A 17,895-nucleotide genomic window follows, 5' to 3' on the forward strand; every position below is an offset into this window, starting at 1 on the left:
TAGCCCATCATAGGCACATGTGAATATAATAGCCCGTAGGCACCTTTAGCGTCATTATTATCATCATCGTCATCACTATCATCATCGTTTTCGCTACATCTCTATCTTATGCTTACTCATCAATGGGGTGCGTAGTATATTCGTAGGACGTATCGAGGGTCGTGAGCTTATGAGCTCGGAGTGTCAGTCACTTGAATACAACATACTCATATAGAGGATTTAAGAGTTTAGCCAAGGAACCATGCCTTATGAAAGAAGGGTTAGCCTTACATACCTTTTCGTCGGACTATTCTACACTTGCACGCTTCCTTTCAATGCTAGCGTCTATACCTTCATTAGTATCATAACTGTTACACCCCGTAAGAGTCTGTGCTATTTTAATTAAGACAAGAAAGAATGAGTTAAGAAAGTTCAAGGAAAGTTAATCGAGTTAGTAAGAATATCGTTATATATATGGTTGCCTTAAGTATCCCGAGGTGACATCGTAACCTAAAGGATTTGAAATCGCGTTATGAGCGTATATGAGGTAATGTGAGTGCCCTTTTAAAGTATTTGAGATTATTAGTAATGATATAGAAGATGGATAAAAGATATGAATATATTTTTGCGATTGGAGTTTCGTCGAAGCTTCGTAAGTTCTCTAGTTACGTTTAAGGTTATGGTGATTCTCCGGACCCTTCGAGACGTGTATGGATTGTTATGTATGTATATGGGTATGTATATGTATGTATAAGAGGTTACATGAGAGTTGGAAGAGGATTAGAAGATAAACGAATCTAAACAAAATGAATCGGAACAACTTCAGTAAAATCTCGGACCAGATTTCTACCCATATTGTTGGGGGCATATCTCCTAGTATATGAGGAGTTTTAAGGTGTTTCAAAATCCTAAAATGAAGTTCATGGAGTCTAGTTTCCAACTCAACAAACCGCTAGTCAAAATGATAATTGTATAAGGAAATATGGACGATGCAATTTGGGCTGGCAGGGCAGCAAGTTTGGACCCGACCCAAACACTAATGTTTCGGCCCATGAGGCCCATTAACGTTAATATATATGGCAAATTCACTTGAGGGATGATCCTTTTCAGCTAATATCCTCCAAAAACATTAGAGAGAGAGAGAGAGAGAGAGAGAGAGAGAGAGAGAGAGAGAGAGAGAGAGAGAGAGAGAGAGAGAGATCCTAGGCTAAGGAAGCCATTTTGATCAAAATCCGAGCTCCGAATCCCGAAGCTCATGAAGAGAAAAACGTTGTACGTTGCGTTGCCTTCAATTTGAGATAAATATTGGTCTTGGGGGATGAAATTTTCGTGGTGGAGCTTCTGATAAGGTATTTATAAAATTCCTTTTATGTTATTAAAGTGTTTATTTAGAGTTTTAACGAATTAGAACGGAGAAAACAACATTATAAACTCGTTTGTTGTTTTGTTGAAATTTATGGGTGAGGGGCTGTTTTAATTGAAATTGATGGACTGATTTGAATTAATATTTTGGTTGTTGTAATCATGGATATGTGAGGAGAGTGAAGGAATTTAATGGTTAGAGTTGGAGTTAAATTGTTGTGGGTTGTTGTAAGGATTATAGAGATAATAATGTGGTTTTATTGCACATGAGTAGATGATGTGGTGTCGAGTGGCTGCTGTTGTATTTCCCTGAAATTTTCTGAAAATATTGCATGAAATAAGGTATAAGAAGTGCATATGGGCTGCTTGGTGTATTGCAAGTGTTCGTTAGAATTTCGGGCATCGTTATGTTACAGTTGGGGGCTGTTTTGATATGTTGTTATTCTTGTTGAAATAAAAGAATTGAAGATATGGTTGTGTCCATATGTTATTGTTGGTATTTCTGTGTCAACAGGAGAGCAATTGGAAATTTGGATAGACGAGTTTATAGGGGAAATGCTGCCCAAATTTTTGTAGACAAGTGATGAGTTAAAGATTGAATACCAAAAGCCTTATAGTTAACAATTGGTAAAAATGATCATTTGTAGGTTTTGGGCGAAACGGAGATTGAGTTTGGACAAGCGTGAGTAGCGCGAAAGGTACGTAAAGCTTATCCTTTCCTTCTTTGGCATGCCCTAGGTCTACTAGGTTGAGATTTCGGCCTCGGGGACCATCCTGCTCATCGCAACCCGAGATTAGTTTTCGTTACTATTCATTCAATAGAATTGAATTATAAAAGGTGCATTTTACTAAAAAAGTGGTTGGACTTCCAAAACGTTTACAAATGTAACCCGATCGTTCTAAAACTTTATTGGATGACTCCGTAGAGTCTAATGGGCGTGATTCTCGTCCGCCTCCTCGACTTGGCCCGAGGTGGGCCCGCTATCCCCGATGCCTCTCTTATTGTTCTGTTTGTCTTATTCCCATACGGTAAGTCAAGGGAACGCATGGTTATTGTTCCGACTACTAAACGGGAGATATTTTATCTATCCCGAGACGGATTTTAATGATTATTGACCCAATTGTGGGGACCGAAACCCTGACATGTGATGTACGGCTTTAGCCAATGTACTCTTGTCCGGAGTTCGCAGGTAACTCCTGGTTATTATGCTGTTCACTATATGATAGGTGTTATGACCACCTTCATGAGCATTATAAAATGTTTTTGACATCTAAAGCGTTTTTAAAAATCTTACCCTGAGATTCTGGACAAACTACTTATTTTCTTTATTTTCCGATATACGATTTTGGTATACCTGAGTCCTGTGTGATGCATGATCCTGACATGTGTGATTATGTTTGGAAAGTGATAATTTGGCATTTTGTCTGGTTATCTTCTGTGTTACCGAGTCCCGGGCCGGTTATGTGAATATGCGCATATGTGATATTGGTTGCTGGACCCTCGACCGCGGCGTGCCCGACATTGACTGCTGGACCCTTGACCGCGTCATGCCGGACGTGTGGCATTGACTGCTGGACCCTTGACCGCGTCTGCCGCACTTGTGATTATGCCGACATAGACCGCTGGACCGTTGACCGCGGTATGTCGAACTTGTGATAGAAAACCGCTGGATACTTGACTGCGGTGTGTGATTGTGACCGCTGGACTTATGGCCACGGAAATTGTGCGTTGATTCTTCTATGTGTGTGAAACAAAGATGTTTTCCAAAAGAAAGCAAACATTTTGTCATCCCGATTGCCGTGTTGATTTCTCCGGAACTTCTTTTGCCTGTTGTACGCCGGATACGACTCCTTAGTATGCTGGCTATTGTGCTCGCTTTCTATATATCGTATTTCAGTTGTGACTTTGATTTTTGTGTTGTATGCTTTACATACTCAGTACATATTTCGTACTGACCCCATCTTTTCGGGGGGCTGCGTTTCATGCCGCGCAGGTACTCCCAGGTGAGTTGAAGACAGTATAGAAGATGTTCCAGTGCAGATGGCAAGCTCCATTTGTTCCCGGAGTGCTGCCGAGTCAGAGTTGGTATGTTATGCTTTCTGGATTACGTACTTTGCAGACAGCGTCGTGGGTATTGGTTGTCAGTCTGTAAGCGGCTCCGTCAGCCAAAATGTCGGTCTGTGTTATGTACTGAATTTTGTATGATTATTGATTCGTTATGCTTGGAAGCTACGTGAAAGAATATTTCTGGAAAAAAAAATTACGATGTATTTCATCTCATTTGATTTGAAAAGTTTGACATGATTTTATGTGCAGCAAGAGTCTGAGGGTTCGCTCGGCCCTAGGTAAGGGTCGGGTGCCCATCACACCCTAGCGGAATTAGGGAGTGACAATAACAATAGCCATTAGTCATTCACGTTATCCACATTATTTAGACTCCTTAATTTGCCACTAATTCACCCATATTCATGGTCATAACATCCAACTTCGTCCATTCGTCTAAAGTGTCTAGTTCATGTTCTTAGTAACATTTATAATGCATTCATATCACAACACAACAACATTCATGATTCAATTCAAACTATTCCTCAAAATGCCACTATTCATCATTCATGACCTACTTGACCATATTTTCTACAATCCATGTATTTCAACTCTTCAATACCTTAAACGTCATGTAAAAATCAGGAATCTTACCTTAGAAGTTGTAGGAACAAGCTTTGGTTAATAATACTCCACTTTGAGCAAAACCCTAATTTTTCTCCATTTGCATTTCTTGACTTGAATGGTATTTAATGGCTTGCTTACACTTGATTCACTTGTTTATGTTGTTGGTGGCTTATAGTCCTTGAAAACTTATGAAATAAATGTAGGGAGATGATTCTAGAGAGAAGTGGTGTAGTGTAGAAATGAAATAAACAAGTCTTGGTCCTTATATTTAATGAACTGAAAATCTGTGCTGGGGTGAACAGTGGTCGTCCATGGAGGTTTACGGTCCGTATTTCAGTTTACGGACCGTCCCACATAGTTGTCTTTAACCTTAAGCAGCGCCAGAAACTTTAGGCTGCATGCATGGTGATTTACGACCATGGTTTACGGGCCGTAAATCACTTTACGGTCCATCCTCCTGGTCCTATTTTACCATTTCTCCACTGGGCAGAAAGTCGAAGCCTTGCATAGCAGTTTACGACCTTCCAGTTTACGGACCGTATACCAGTTTACGGTCCGTATTTTCCACTTTACGACCACTGGGCAGTTTTGCCAACTTTCAACTTTTCAAATTTCTCGACTTTTCATTCTAATCATTCTCGTCCATTTATGCACATTGCTCATGAAACATTATACTCTCGCACTCCTCGCACACGTCACTAGTTCGTTCACTTGCGTATCAACGGGGAATTTTCCGAGGTGTAACATTCTACCCCCCTTAGGAACATTCTTCCTCGAATGTTAAAGGCTTGGGGAATTCTATAAAAATTTCGCCAGAGTTTCCTCTGTAATGTGGCACTACCACCCTGTCACAGCAACCCACAATAACAATGCCTCACAGGGAAATAATACAACAGCACTAGAAATTTGGCCACACACGACCTGAATGTATAAAAGGGAATCATACATACCTCATGATCTCGACGTCTCATCTTGGACTTCTCCCAATGGCTGAAATAAATGTGGGTATTTGGATCGCATATTCTCTTCTGCTTCCCATGTCATTTCCTCTCGATTGTTATTTCTCCACAGAACTTTAATTGAGGCCACCTCTTTGTTTCTAAGCCTCCGTACTTGCCTATCTAATATGGCAATGGGTATTTCATCATAAGTTAACTTTTCTGTCACTTGAATATCGTTCACTAGGACGACCTCGTAGGATCTCCAACACACTTCCGAAGCATCGAGACATGAAATACTGGATGGACTGACTCCAAATCTGGAGGTAGATCTAGCTCATAGGCCACTTTGCCTATTTTGCGCACAATCTCATAGGGTCCGATATACCGGGGACTGAGCTTCCCCTTTTTGCCAAATCTCATAGCGCCTTTCATTGGCGACACTTTCAAGAATACCCAATCCTTAAATTGGAACTCTAAGTTCCTTCGATGATTATCCGCATAGGACTTCTGGCGACTTTGAGCTGCTAACAACCGATCTTGTATGAGCTTGACTTTCTCGATAGCTTGCTGGACCAAATCTGGCCCTATCAGCTTGGCCTCTCCAGTTTCAAACCACCCAATTGGGGATCTACACTTTCGCCCATATAAAGCCTCATACGGCGCCATTTGAATGCTAGAATGATAACTGTTATTGTAAGAAAACTCAATGAGTGGCAAATGGTCATCCCAATTTCCTCCAAAATCTATCATACATGCCCGTAACATATCTTTAAGAGTCTGAATAGTACGTTCAGCTTACCCATCGGTCTGGGGGTGAAATGTCGTGCTAAGGAGCACTTGGATCCCTAAACCCTCTTGGAAAGACCTCCAAAACTTGGCTGTAAACTGAGTTCCCCTATCGGAGATAATAGATACTGGAACACCGTGGAGTCTCACTATCTCTTTAAGATAAAGCTTTGCGTAATCTTCAGCCACGTAGGTCGTCCTGACCGGTAAGAAATGAGCTGATTTAGTGAGTCTATCCACGATCACCCATATGGAATCATATTTACGTCGAGAACGGGGTAAGCCTAAAATGAAATCCATATTAATCACTTCCCACTTCCACGTCGGGATTTCTATACCTTGCAATAATCCACCTGGCTTTTGGTGCTCGATTTTCACCTGTTGACAATTAGGATATTGAGCCATGAATTCCGCTATATCTTTATTCATACCATTCCACCAATATACGGACTTAAGATCATGATACATTTTCGTCGCTCCAGGGTGAATGGAGTAACGGGAACAATGAGCTTCTCTCAAAATCTGGTGGCGTAGACCTGCCACATCGGGAACACATAATCTGCCCCGGCATCGGAGAACTCCGTCTCCTGAAATATCAAACGATGACTCCTCTTTCTGAGGGAGTGCATCTTTGTACTGCATTAGCGTGGGATCCTCATACTGTCGCTCTTTTACTTCCGCTACTAGCGATGAAACTGCTGAATTATGAATAGCAGCTCCGCTACTACCTGAGTCCACCACTCGGACTCCTAGGCTAGCTAACTGCTGAAGATCACGGGCCATCTCTTTCTTTTCTGGTCGTACATCACTTAGACTTCCCATCGACCTGCGGCTAAGAGCATCAGCCACAACATTTTCCTTTCCAGGGTGGTACAGGATTTCAACATCATAGTCTTTAAGCAACTCTAGCCATCGTCGTTGCCGCAAATTCAACTCTTTCTGCTTGAAGATGTACTGGAGACTCTTATGATCTGTATAAATATCCACGTGGACACCATATAAGTAATGTCTCCATATCTTTAATGCGTGGACCACCGCGGCCAATTCTAAGTCATGGGTAGGATAATTCTGCTCATGTTTCCGTAACTGCCTGGAAGCATATGCAACCACCTTGCCATGTTGCATCAATACACAGCCTAGCCCAACATCTGAAGCATCGCAATAAACAACGTATCCTTCCAATCCCTCTGGAAGTGTCAGAACTGGGGCAGAAGTCAATCGACCCTTTAACTCTTGGAAACTACGTTCGCAAGCGTCTGTCCATTGAAACTTGGCTGACTTCTGAGTCAACTTTGTAAGCGGTGCAGAAATAGAAGAGAAACCCTCAACAAATCTTCTGTAATAACCTGCTAAGCCCAAAAAGCTACGAACCTCCGTAGGGGTCGTGGGCCTTGGCCAAGTCTTCACTGCCTCAATCTTTTGGCTTTCCACTCGAATACCGTCAGCTGCAACAATGTGGCCCAGAAATGCCACTGAATTCAACCAAAACTCGCATTTGGAAAACTTCGCGAATAACTCTCGAGTTCGAAGAACTCCAAGGACAATACGCAAGTGATCTGCATGTTCTACCTCGGATCTAGAATACACTAGGATATCATCGATGAATACAATCACGAATATATCCAGAAAAGGCCTGAATACATTGTTCATTAAGTCCATAAACACTGCCGGTGCATTAGTTAACCCAAACGACATCACTCGAAACTCAAAATGACTGTATCTTGTTCTGAAAGTTGTCTTAGGGATATCTTTCTCCCTAACTCTTACTTGGTGATACCCGGACCTCAAATCGATCTTTGAAAACCACTTGGCACCTTGCAATTGATCAAATAGATCATCAATCCTCGGAAGAGGATATTTGTTCTTAATCGTCACCTTATTTAATTGTCGATAATCAATGCACATTCTCAAGGAGCCATCCTTCTTTCGGACAAACAATACAGGAGCTCCCCACGGGGATGAACTGGGCCTAATGAAGCCTTTATCAAGCAAGTCTTTCAATTGCTCCTTCAACTCTTTCAGTTCTACGGGCGCCATTCTATAGGGAGGAATAGATATGGGTTTAGTGTCTGGCAACACATCAATCGCAAAATCAATCTCCCGCTTGGGAGGAAGTCCTGGAAGCTCTTCCGGGAACACATCCGGAAATTCATTCACTACTGGAACTGACTGAAGAGTCGGCGACTCAGCTTCAACATCTTGAACTCGCACTAAGTGACAGATACACCCTTTCGTGATCATCTTCCTTGCCTTCAGATAGGAAATAAACCTACATTTTGGTGACGCCGTATTTCCTTTCCATTCTAAAACTAGTTCTCCCGGAAATTGGAAGCGAACCATTTTCATTCTACAATCGACATTGGCGTAGCAAGAAGCCAACCAATCCATGCCCATAATGACATCAAAAACTACCATCTTTAGTTCATGCAAGTCAGCTATAGTACAACAGTCACATATCACGACTACACAATCTCTATACACTCGGCTAGCTATTACCGATTCGCCAACGGGCGTAGACACCTCAAAAGGTTTGATCGACTCCGGCTCGATTATAAATCAACCCGCAATATATGGAGTAACATATGATAATGTGGAGCCCGGATCAATCAAAGCATATACATCATTAGATAATACCGATAATATACCTGTGACCACATCAGGAGAAGACTCAAGATCTTGGCGTCCAGCCAAAGCATAAATACGGTGCTGAGGACCACTAGTACTGGGAGCTCTGCCTCTACCTCTACCATGGTCGACTGGCGCATGTGAACCTGGCCCCGTAGGGTGTACAGATGCTGATGATCCGGCTGCCGACCCTGCTGGCTGGGTCCTACCTCTACCCTGTACTGAGGGGCAATCACGCATGATATGGCCTGGTTGACCACATGAATAGCAACCATCCGAGCCCAATCGGCATCGACCCCAATGCAACTTCCCACACTGGTAACATCGTGGTACAGGTGGCCTTGACTGGCCTGAATCATCTCTAAACTGAGACCCCGAGTGACCTTGACTCGGCCCGGAATGAGTAGATCTGTCAATTCTCTGCCCCGTAAACTGTGGAGGTGTACTGGTCGTAGGATAGCCTGAATGCCTGGGGAACTGTTGTCTGTGCCCACCCCTGGACTCACTTATCGAACCCGAAGGTCTAGCCCTCTTGCTATGTCCCCTGTCTTGCTCACGTCCATTTCTCCGCTGCTGTAGGCGTTCCTCTAATTCCTGGGCATGTGCCTGAATGCGTGTAATATCCATGCCATCCTGAAGGGACGCAGTCAAGCATTTATCCATTAAGTGTGGCCCTAGGCCTTTCACGAACCGGTGCACCCGATCGCCCATATCCGCTACCATGGCCGAAGCATACCTGGCCAAAGAGTTGAAGCGGAGACTATACTCTGTAGCACTCATGCTACCTTGCCTCAAATTCAAGAATTTATCAGCCCTTGCTCGCCGAACTTCTGGAGGCATATAGTGACGGAGAAAAGCATCAACAAACTCTTGCCATACCGGGGGAGGTGCATTGGCTCCCCGTGAAGCCATCCAAACCGTATACCACTGGATTGAGACATCCCTCAACCTATACGACGCTAGCTCTACCGACTTAGTATCTGAAGCATGTATCAATCGGAGCGTCCTCAATATACCATCTATGAAGTCCTGAGGATCCTCCTCCGGTCTCGACCCAAAAAATTCCGGGGGTTTCAAAGTAATGAAGTCACGGGCCCTTGCACTAACAGCCCTGTCGCCTTGCCCCGAGCTTTGCCTCTGAGTCTGGGCCACAACCAACTGAGTCAACAAATTAATGGCCTCTCTCACATCTTGGCACGAAGCATCTGGTGGAGGAGCTGGAGGTGCTGGAGCTGGGGCTGAGGCTCCCTCACGCTCCTCAGTAATAAGCACTGTCTGGGAGGACTGAGATTGAGCCGCACTCTGGGACTCACTTTCCTCTGCTACCGGTGGCGGTGCTCTTTTACCCCGCTTTTCTGCCACCGTCTTGCCCTTTTGGGCTGCTGTCGCCTTTTTCTTTTTAGGCATCTCTGAAATACACAACACACGATTTAAGAGCAAGAATTTCCTACATCATAGCTCTATCGCACGATTCTTATAAAGAAAGAAGGTCATTTATTCCTAAAATGTCCGCAGCTCCTTGTTTATAAGTGTGGCGCGCAACACACCCATAACCAAGACTCTACTAGACACGGCTCGTAGACACACCCTAGGACTGAACTGCTCTGATACCACTTTTGTCATGACCCGACTCGGGGCCGCGACGAGCACCCGGTGCTAACCCACCCGAGCACCCTCTTAGCTTACTCTTATACATACATCTAGGTTAGCCACATAATTATACATACATTTCCATTCATTCGTCAACTAGTCCCAATTGGACAACGGTACATTTATATCACCATAGACGTCTATGCCACATCAATGTACGTGGGCCAACGTGGCCGACAAAATGATATGCAAAACTTAGGCCGACAGGGCCAGACATGTCTAACCATATACACATGACTACGAGCCTCTAGGAAGAGTATAACACATCACATGAGCGGGACAGGACCCCGCTATGCCCATAATTATATACACAAAAGAATAAGTACCCAAAAGCAATGGCTCCGAAGGAAATGGAGCTCCGCTATGTAATCTCTGAATAAGCAGCTATGGATCAAGTTTGTCTCCCTGTGCACCTGCGGGCATGACGCAGCGTCCACAAACAAAAGGACGTCAGTACGAAGAATGTACTGAGTATGTAAAACATGATCAACATCAATGTAGAAGCATCATAGACAATATATGAAGTGGCATAGGAGGGAAGACAATAATATCATCATCATGGCACTTACCTGCCTTTCATAATAGGGTTCGTATTCGTATACATAGTCTTTTCACATTCATATTCATATTATATACATAGTCATACACTTATATACATACATAGCGTGCCCGACCATAAGGTTCGGTGTTTCGTACGTACTTGGCCAACCAAGGCTCAATGTTATTTCTACCTGGCCCTACCAAGGCTTCAGGGTTATTCGTACCATCTGCAGATGTGTGCACGCGTTACGTAATCATATACATACATATATATATATATATACATCCATATACATATATTCTACCCGGCATTATAAGCTCAGGGTGTCATTATAGCCCATCATAGGCACATGTGAATATAATAGCCCGTAGGCACCTTTAGCGTCATTATTATCATCATCGTCATCACTATCATCATCGTTTTCGCTACATCTCTATCTTACGCTTACTCATCAATGGGGTGTGTAGTATATTCGTAGGACGTATCGAGGGTCGTGAGCTTATGAGCTCGGAGTGTCAGTCACTCGAATACAACATACTCATATAGAGAATTTAAGAGTTTAGCCAAGGAACCATGCCTTATGAAAGAAGGGTTAGCCTTACATACCTTTTCGTCTAACTTTTCTACACTTGCACGCTTCCTTCCAATGCTAGTGTCTATACCTTCATTAGTATCATAACAATGGCCATTAGTCATTCCCGTTATCCACATTATTTAGACTCTTTAATTTGCCTCTAATTCACCTATATTCATGGTCATAACATCCAACTTCGTCCATTCGTCTAAAGTGTCTAGTTCATGTTCTTAGTAACATTTATAATGCATTCATATCACAACACAACAACTTTCATGATTCAATTCAAACTATTCCTCAAAATGCCACTATTCATCATTCATGACCTACTTGATCATATTTTCTACAATCCATGTATTTCAACTCTTCAATACCTTAAACATCATGTAAAAATCATGAATCTTACCTTAGAAGTTGTAGGAACAAGCTTTGGTTAATAATACTCCACTTTGAGCAAAACCCTAGTTTTTCTTCATTTGCATTTCTTGACTTGAATGGTATTTAATGGCTTGCTTACACTTGATTCACTTGTTTATGTTGGTTGTGGCTTATAGTCCTTGAAAACTTATGAAATAAATGTAGGGAGATGATTCTGGAGAGAAGTGGTATAGTGTAGAAATGAAATAAAACAAGTCTTGGTCCTTATATTTAATGAACTGAAAATCTGTGCTGGGGTGAACAGTGGTCGTCCATGGAGGTTTACTGTCCGTATTTCAGTTTACGGACCGTCCCTTGTGGTCGTCTTTAACCTTAAGCAGCGCCAGAAACTTTAGGCTGCATGCATGGTGATTTACGACCATGGTTTACGGGCCGTAAATCACTTTACGGTCCGTCCTCCTGGTCGTATTTTACCATTTCTCCACTGGGCAGAAAGTCGAAGCCTTGCATGGCAGTTTACAACCTTCCAGTTTACGGATCGTATACCAGTTTGCGGTCCGTATTTTGCACTTTACGACCACTGGGCAGTTTTGCCAACTTTCAACTTTTCAAATTTCTCGACTTTTCATTCTAATCATTCTCGTCCATTTATGCACATTGCTCATGAAACTATACTCTCGCACTCCTCGCACACGTCACTAGTTCATTCACTTGCATATCAACGGGGAATTTTACGAGGTGTAACACTTTTCAAAACATAATGCTTTTATACACATGAGAACTTAAGTCAGCAAAGTGACATATATCAATACATTTACACATTGACCACGTCGTGAAACCACATAACCCACATTGAGTATCTAGGAGCCTCTATGAGATGACATCTACAATTGTACACAAAAGAATCATCATAAGCACCTCCGGGACGATGGAGTGCTTTCGGTCAGCTAACAACTTCTAAGAACCCGGAGCAGGATCTCCTCCCTGTCTACCTGTGGGCATGAACACAACGTCCAAAACAAACGGACGTCAGTTCGAACATTGTGCTGAGCATGTAAGGCAAGAATGGAATGAATAATGCCATAGAAGCATCATGAATCATAAGAAACGATATAACCTGCCTGAGTGTTATAAGCAACATACTTTTTACATATATCATATTGTACATCATCATAATACACACATTATCATATCGCATATATCATCACGTATATCATCATATCATAATCCACATTGTTACCCGCGTCCGGGTAACCCTCATATTCCGCCCACTAGTGGTGATCATGCCCGATCCTCTAGGCTCGGTGTAAACATAGCAGCCCGTATTAGCGGTGACATACCCGGCCAAATAGGCGCGGTGAAATCATACGCAGCCCGCATTCGCGGTGACATGCCCGGCCAAATAGGCGCGGTGGAATCTTATCATCACAAAATCAATCATAACACATCACTATTACACATCTCATGACATAGCATCATTTTATCATTTCTGGTATTTGATACATCACGCAGTCCTATTACAAGTTAGCATTATTCATCATCTTAATGACATATCATATATTAGCATTAAGATCATACATTAGGCTTTAGGGATAACCACACTATGTCGGGGTGACATAAGGTCGTGAACCCCCGATCGTATTATGAACATTTATGAGTATCGTGCCTCGCCTTGAAGGAAATAGAGCATAAGGCGAGTGTTAACAAACACAACATCATTAGCGTTATAGGATCATCATGCCAGAATTTCTCGGATCACTATACCCTAGCTCATTACCCTCATTATCATGCTTATATGTGGTTTAATATATTAAAGGACTCATAAGCTTCATCTTATAGAAGGATTATGGAAAACTTGAAGGATTCATGCCTTTTGAAAGAAGAGTTAAGCCTCACATACCTTTGTCGTTTAATTGGTCTAGCGTTCGCTTGCTCTCCTTCGATATCACGCCTCTACCTTCAAGAGAGAATTCGTACCATCGTTAGTCAATCGACGAGAAGAACGCACTACTATTTCTAGGGAAAATTGGGCAGCACTTCCTTTGTTTCTACTACTTTTCTCATGTTTCATTTCAACTACCGAACATTCACAACAACACTCACAATATCGTATCAACAATCATCATTTATCTACATTTACCACATCCCACCATTTTTCTCCAATTTCTCCACATTTATGGGTTTTCGCTCATCATCACGTTTTCTCATACATCACACCTATTTCATGGTCTACACGTCATTATAACATATTTATATTCACAACACATCAACATTCATGATTCACTCCAACTATCGTCCAACTATGGCACTATTCACATTTTGTGACCCATTTACTACACTCTCCCATAATCCAAGTGTTTTAACGTATAATTACTTCAATCATCATGAAAAAGTTATAAAACTTACCTTTGGTAGTGTTGGAACAAGCCTTGAGCAACAACACCCTTTTATGCCAAAAACCCTATTTCACTTCCTTTGCAATTCCTTGGTGTAGATGAACTTTGATAAGCTTCACACCCTTGGTTCCATGGATTTCATGTAGTTGATCACTAATTTCCCCTTAAATTCTTGTGGATGAAATGTTTGGAATGTTCTAGAGTTCTCTTGAGTTGTGTAGATGAGAAATGGAATGAAAATTAATGAAAAGGGTCTCTTTTATTAATCACAAAATCTGATTTTTATGAACAGTAGTCGGGGTGCACAGTGGTCGTAAACCCAGTTTACGGTCCGTCCTTCACGACCGTATGTAAGCATATCAAAACCAGAAACTCAAGCTGAGATGTGGTGATTTACGGACACAGTTTACGGACCGTATTTCACTTTACGGTCCATATTCTGAGTCGTATTTAACCATTCTGTCATTTGGCAGAAAGTTGAAGTTTTTGGAATGTTGAAGGACGATGGCAGTTTACGGTCCGTAAACCACTTTACGGGTCGTATTCTATTTTACGACCAACTGGGTCGAAGTGCAATTTTGTAACTTTCTCATTTCCAAAATTCATAAATAGTCATCCCTTCTTAGCAAAACATCGTACACTCATACTCTTCGTTGGTCTATTCATTATACGTTCACGGAGAAATTTCAGAGGTGTAACATTCTTCCCCCCTTTTGAAACAGTCGTCCTTGAATGTTAAGTCAGCGAGGATTCTAGAAATGTTTTGCCAAAGTTTCCTTTATAATATGGCACTACCATCATTTCACAACAACCCATAATATCACATCACTGCCTCACAGGGCACAAACACAATAAAATTCTGAGAAATGATGGGAGTAGGGGTGTTCAGATACTTTAATTATTACACTTCATTTAATGCATGCATACCTCATGTTGTTGGCGTTTCACTTTGAATTTCTCCCGGGTGTTGGAATAAATACGGGTATTTGAATTTCATCTTTTCTTCCGCTTCCCAAGTCATTTCTTCCTTGTTGTTATTTCGCCACAGCACTTTGACTGAAGCTACCTCTTTGTTTCGAAGTCTTCGCACTTGCTTGTCTAGAATAGCAATAGGCACTTCTTCATAGGCTTGCTTCTCCGTTACTTGCACATCATCTATCGGGACAATCTTTGGGGGATCTCCAACACATTTGCGGAGCATCGAAACGTTGAAGACTAGATGAACTGATTCAAGCTTCGAAGGAAAATCCAATTCATAGGCTACTTGACCCACTTTGCGGATGATTTTGTAGGGTCCAATGTATCTGGGACTTAGCTTCGCTTTCTTACCGAATCTCATTAACCCTTTCATTGGAGACACTTTCAAGAACACCCAATCACCGACTTGAAATTCCAAGTCTCGTCTGCAGTTGTCCGCATAGGACTTTTGGCGACTTGGGCTGTCAACAATCGATCTCGGATCACCTTGACTTTTTTGACTGCTTGTCGGATCAATTCAGGGCCTACTAGTTGCGCTTTTCCTATTTCAAACCATCCGATTGGAGATCTACATTTCCTTCTATATAAAGCTTCATATTGTATACTAGAATGGTAGCTATTGTTGTATGCGAAATCAATAAGGGGTAAGTGATCATCCCAGCTACCACCAAAATCCAACACACACGCCCGTAACATATCTTCTAAGGTCTGAATGGTACGCTCGGCCTGCCCATCAGTTTGCGGATGAAATGCCGTGCTAAGTTTCACTTGAGTGCCTAGACCTTCTTAAAAAGACTTCCAGAACCTAGCTGTAAACTGTACTCCTCTATCTGTGATAATAGATAATGGGATTCCATGGAGTCGCACAATTTCCTTGAGATACAACCTCGCATAGACTTCTGCTGAGTACGTGGTCCTAACTGGAAGAAAATGGGCTGCTTTCGTCAATCTATCCACAATCACCCATATAGAGTCATATCTGCCACGGGAGCGAGGTAATCCCACTATAAAATCCATACTAATCACTTCCCATTTCCAAGTGGGTATTTCTATCTCCTGCAATAAGCCCCCTGGCTTCTGATGCTCAACTTTTACTTGCTGGCAATTTGGACATTGTGCCACAAATTATGCTATGTCTCTTTTCATTCCTTCTCATCAATACATCATCTTGAGATCATGATACATTTTGGTTGCACCTGGGTGAATAGAATACCGAGAATAATGTGCTTCCTCTAGAATTCGCTAGCGCAATTTTGCCACATTCGACACACATAGTCTGCCTCGGTACCTAAGAATTACATCAATAGAAACTTCAAATGGAGACTTCTCCTTTTCATGAGATAGGTCTCTGTAATGTCACAATTGGGAGTCTTCATATTATCGCTCCTTCACTTCTACATTCAAAGATGAAATCGCAGGATTGTTAATGCTAACCCTCGCACTACCTGAATCGACTACACGTACTCCAAGATTAGCTAATTGATGGAGCTCACGAATCATTTCTTTCCTTTCTGAAGGAACAACACATACACTACCCATGGATCGGCGGCTGAGCGCGTCGGCTACTACATTCGCTTTTCCGGGGTGGTACAAAATATTCACATCATAATCTTTCAACAATTCTAACCACCGCCTCTGCCGCAGGTTCAATTCCTTCTGCTTAAAAATATGTTGGAGGCTCTTGTGATCTGTATAGATATCGACATGCACACCATACAAATAATGCCTCCATATCTTCAACGCATGAATCACTACAGCCAATTCAAGATCATGAGTCGGATAATTCTTTTCATGTTTCTGCAATTGTCTCGAAACATATGCAATAACCTTACCATGCTGCATCAATACGCATCCTAATCCGACACCAGAAGAGTCACAATATACAACATAGCCACCTGGCCCTTCTGGGAGTGTTAAAACTGGAGCTGAGGTCAACCTGCTTTTCAAATCTTGGAAGCTACGTTCACAATAATCATTCCATTGAAATTTTTCTCACTTCTGGGTTAGCTTCGTCAATGGGGATGAAATAGATGAAAAGCCCTCTACTAATCTTCTATAGTAACCCGCCAAACCCAGAAAACTACGAACTTCTGTAGGCATCGTAGGCCTTGGCCAAGTCTTCACAGCTTCAATTTTCTGAGTGTCGATTCGAATGCCATCATCTAAAATAACATGACCCAGGAATGTTACAGAATTTAGCCAAAACTCGCATTTTGAAAATTTTGCATACAATTCTCGAGCTCGAAGAATGCCAAGCACAATTCTCAAATGATCTGCATGTTCTGATTCCGTCCGAGAATACATCAGAATATCATCAATAAATACTATCACAAATAAGTCCAAGAGAGGTCTGAATACATTATTCATCAGATTCATAAACACGGCCGGAGCATTAGTCAACCCAAACGACATCACTCGGAATTCATAGTGGCCATATCTCGTTCGGAAGGCTGTTTTGGGAATATCTGCTTCTCTAACTCTCACTTGATGATAACCCGACCTCAAGTCAATTTTGGAAAACCACTTGGCACTCTGCAGCTGATGAAACAAGTCATCTATCCTCGGAAGAGGATATTTGTTCTTTATCGTCAACTTGTTCAGCTGTCTGTAATCAATGCACATTCGTAGGGAACCGTCCTTCTTTCTCACGAACAAGAATGGAGCTCCCCACGGCGATGAACTGGGTTTAATAAAACCTTTGTCAAGCAAGTCTTTCAGCTGTGCCTTTAACTCGTTCAATTCTGCCGGAGTCATTCGATAAGGAGGAATAGAAATGGGCTCGGTGTCCGGCAACACATCGATGATGAAATAAATTTCTCTTTCTGGGGGAAGACCTGGGAGTTCATCTGAAAATACATCCGAAAATTCATTCACCACCGGAACAGATTGAAATGTTGGCGACTTTGCTTCTGTGTCATGTACCCGAACTAGATGATAAATATAACCTTTCGCTATCATCTTCCTCTCCTTAAGGTAGGAAATAAACTAACCTTTTGGGGATTTCGTGTCACCCT

The 17,895-nt window shown here is 42.2% G+C and overlaps 1 long non-coding RNA gene across 1 annotated transcript; it reads left to right on the top strand.

Annotated features, from left to right (window-relative positions):
- The first annotated feature begins 1,169 nt into the window (after positions 1–1,169).
- On the top strand, positions 1,170–3,447 carry LOC132629431 (uncharacterized). Its single transcript, XR_009578229.1, has 3 exons — positions 1,170–1,328; positions 1,989–2,039; positions 3,336–3,447. It is a non-coding gene; the product is annotated as an uncharacterized LOC132629431 (long non-coding RNA).
- The last annotated feature ends 14,448 nt before the right edge of the window (positions 3,448–17,895 follow it).

This window comes from Lycium barbarum, chromosome 2, assembly GCF_019175385.1.
Source record: "Lycium barbarum isolate Lr01 chromosome 2, ASM1917538v2, whole genome shotgun sequence".
Lineage (NCBI taxonomy): Eukaryota > Viridiplantae > Streptophyta > Magnoliopsida > Solanales > Solanaceae > Lycium > Lycium barbarum.